Genomic DNA, 3,819 nt, shown 5'->3' with positions numbered 1-3,819 from the left:
TAGGGAATTGGATGGGGGGATGATGAGTGATAAAAGTGTTATATAAAAAATGATAATTATAAAAATTAAAAATTACAAAAATAGTTATGAAAAAAACCTCACACAAAATACAATTATATAAAGACCAACTTTGCCGTATAAATTAAAAAAAATTTCCTCCCTGTCTTTTATTTATCAGTACGTGTATTGTGTGTATATAAACACGTATTACCAGGGTTTTATGATTTATTCTGGCTTTTGACAAAGCTTTTCATTAAAAAATCTTTCCTGTAGCGAAATTCTAGCACACCTAAACCTACTTATTTAAAAATTTGATTTAGATCATCCTTCCAACAGCGAATTCTGTCCCTTTCAATCTTTTCTGACCCTTTTCCCGCCCTCCCCCCCCCTTCCTTAAGGTGATCGCGCGCCCCCAAAAGCCCAAGATCCTTCCCCGGGTGGAGCCCCCGCCCACTCACCACGTCCGTGTGCTGGGGGGGCCCCGATACGCCCCCCTCTTCGTACCTCTGCGCGACCGCCTGACGGGGAACAGCGGGTGTAAACCGAGGGGGGGAGGAAACTTTCCGCCATCACGGTCTGGGAGTAAAAGGTTTCCTCCTACCAATTTGGGCTGATATAATTGTGGAGCAAAATTCCCAAAAAAAGGATGGATTTTTAACTACTTGCGTGCAAGTCATTTTATAAATATTTTTTTTTTGCTTTTTCCAACCAATGTTTTTTTTTAAAATGAAGGGTATTTGAGGTTCTAAAATATGTAAAAAAACTTGTAAACTTTTGTAAAATGATTTTTTGTTAGGACTATAAGGTTTCATTAACACCATTTTTTTCTTAAACGTTTTTTCGTAAAAAAGAAAAAAATTTTAAGCGGGAAAAATCGTAGTAAAGCATTTTCGGGTGCCCCTAAGTCGGAAAAATTAGGGCCCAGTCTGGAGATGGGGACAGTGGGTTTACTAGCTCAGCGGGGGATTTTTTTCAAAACATTAATGGAAATAAAAGGGTTAGGGCGTTCTAAAAATGATTAGTAGTGACCCCCTTTATTAAATGAGTGAAAAGCTACTTTTGAAATTCAATGTACCCTAAATTTTTGATGGGGTCAACGTGAAAAGTAAAGGCTCCCAGCGGCAATAAAACCTGAGTTTTTAATAGGTTTTTACGTATAACATGAGATGTTCATTTATTTATGTATGGTGCCTAATTTTAAACCCAATATTGATTTGAAAAAATAACTATGGGTCTAGTGAAAATTTGAATTTTTTTCACGAGTTCTGCAAACAAAAGTACCATTTTTTTTCCTAAAATCAAATGAAAGTGGAAGGGGGCAGCACTTTTTACACAGGGGTTTCATACTGCTGTAATCGCTTTTCCTTTAATCGTTAATACATAAGTGCCGTACCATTAATTAACGTTTTCGAAAATTTCTGGTATAACTGTGTTTTTTCAGTTTTTAGTTTACACCGCATCTTCCCCGTCCCCGTGTTCCCAGTCCCCCACGGGTGTTTACAGAGGGACCTCATTCACTGATGTCTATGGGAAGCGGGAACAGAGATCCAAAGACAGTGGCACCGATCAACTATTTTATTCTTGAGTACCGTGAATATTTTATTCAACTGAGTGCGTAAGGAAGGAAAAGGGTGAAAGAATAAGTGTGAGAGAGAGAGAGAGGATAAGTATAATGAAATACGTCTGTAAATAAGTACTAAAAGGATTTTTTAAAATGGCAAAAAAAATGACACAGATCCCTCTTATCTTAACAAACAGCGGCAAAGCTGTAGATGAACTAAAGGTTTCCTGAAATAACATCGTATGTTTAAAGATAAACGAAAACATTTTTTAATCAAATTCATGAAAGTAAATTTCCCTTGATTATATACTGAAACATGCATGAAACAAGAAGTGCAGGAGAGAGACTCAGCGGCCTTAGCGTTGAAATGGGCGCCTAAGGAACACAGGGATATGGGGTACATCGATACTCGAGACAATGAATGCAAACAATAACATAACAGCTATTTTTTGTTTGCACAATGATATTGATAACGTTAATGCTAAAAATGATGTTGTAGGGAGTGATAAAAAACTATTCGCATTTCCAGTGTATAAGATATACTTTTTTTTTGCCATCATAAAAACTATTGGAGTCACATCCAATCGTATAGGGCCATCTAAAACGGACCTGCCCCGGACGAGTATGTTGGGGGAGGCAAGGTGAGAGAAGATGGGGACATTCATCCACCTGGAGGACGCACGGGGGACACTTTCAGACTTCACTTTGTCAGCAGACAAGTAGGTTAATCGTAGATACATTACCAAGGGGGTTTTTCTTATTGTCCCCGGAAAATTAGCGGGAAATGTGTTTTCCCCCCTTAGTAAAACTAACTCATGCTTTTACTTGGGTTTTCCAGCTCTTTGTATTTAGCAAACTTCTCGGACGTCACAACGGGTAAAGGGCCCAAGAACGTGTGAAACGGCAATAAAAAACAAAGAAATTTGCCAATCAAATTTTCCATTTTTATTAAAAACTACACATTAAGTTTTCCATTGTTTTTGCTAAATCATAAAATTGTTTTCAAATATAAATGCTAACGCACCGATAATTTTCAGCTTTCCTAAAATGTAAAACTTCTCAAACGGTGTGCAGTCACCCCGGCGCCTAAAATTTGGGTTCCACCCGTTCCTCCCCACACCCATCCAGCAAGGCGAAAAAATTATATTACGTGAAAAAAAAATTAAAAAATTTGGACATTGTAAAACATCAACCCCCAATTGGCATAACCCCCAAAAATTCCTGCTTACTACTAACTTGGTGCAACTTTCCTGCTTTCAAGAACATGTGATCTCCCGTCTTATGCTGGAAGTGGCATAGTGATGACTTTAGTTAGGGTTTAGATAATGACTTCTTCTTATTTTATACTATTTGATTTTTTCATCATTTTTTTTATGGTTTTTATTTTTTTCACTGTCTCACAAATTTTCATCATCTAATCATAATTGCTATTTTTACCCCTTATTTTTTTTCATTATTTTAACCTACTACGTTTTTGAAGTTTTCATTTTTATTTTTTTTTATTATTTTCGTATTATTTTTTGTCGTTGTCGTTATCATTTTTATTATTTGTGGGAGTTATTTTTACCCATTAGTAAAAGTTTTACTAGAGTACCATTCCATTATCATTTTCAAAACATTATTATTTTTATTCGTTATCATCTTTTAAATCTTGTTCCTTATCAGTTTTTATATTCCTGTTACATTACTATTATGGTTATATTTCTTTATATTATTATTATCATTGTCATATATTTATTTTCCATTTTATGTTGTTATCATTATCTTTTTAGCGTTATTGTCATCATAAAAAAGCATAAATTCCCCTATTATGTCCATTTTCTCGAGTTTTCAGAACAGTTTAGGAAAACATCCCTTCAAAACACCGATTTCCTTGAATTTGCAATCTCAGGGAAATCGCCGAGGCCCTGGCCCTTTCACAAATTCACCGCGTCTCGGCCCGTTTTCGCAAAACACTTTGGGGAGGATCGGAATACATTTGCCGGCCCGTAAGGTAAGCATTTCGGTCAATCGATCTATAGTTATCATGGGGTTTTTGGTTTTAAATTTGGTTTTTTTTTATGGGGGTTATTTTGGTGTGTTTCGCGGTTTTTTTGTTTTTTTCGTGCTTTTGGGGTTTCTGGGTTATTGGGTCTCGTGGTGCTTTGGGAGGTGGTGTAATGGTTATGTGTTAGTAACCCTTTTTATTGTTATGTTATGATATTTTTTGATACTCTTACATTGAATAAACAGAAGTTTTAAAAGTGAGACAGAAGACT

At 36.0% G+C, this 3,819-nt stretch overlaps 1 pseudogene; it reads right to left on the bottom strand.

Moving 5' to 3' along the window:
• Window positions 1–2,749: 2,749 nt before the first annotated feature.
• Window positions 2,750–3,819, bottom strand: part of LOC119588927 — an 8,052-nt pseudogene continuing 6,982 nt past the window's right edge.

Source organism: Penaeus monodon, chromosome 24 (assembly GCF_015228065.2).
Source record: "Penaeus monodon isolate SGIC_2016 chromosome 24, NSTDA_Pmon_1, whole genome shotgun sequence".
In the NCBI taxonomy this organism is placed as follows: domain Eukaryota; kingdom Metazoa; phylum Arthropoda; class Malacostraca; order Decapoda; family Penaeidae; genus Penaeus; species Penaeus monodon.
The sequence above is the reverse complement of the archived record's forward strand: the minus strand, read 5'-3'. Positions and strand labels throughout refer to the sequence as shown.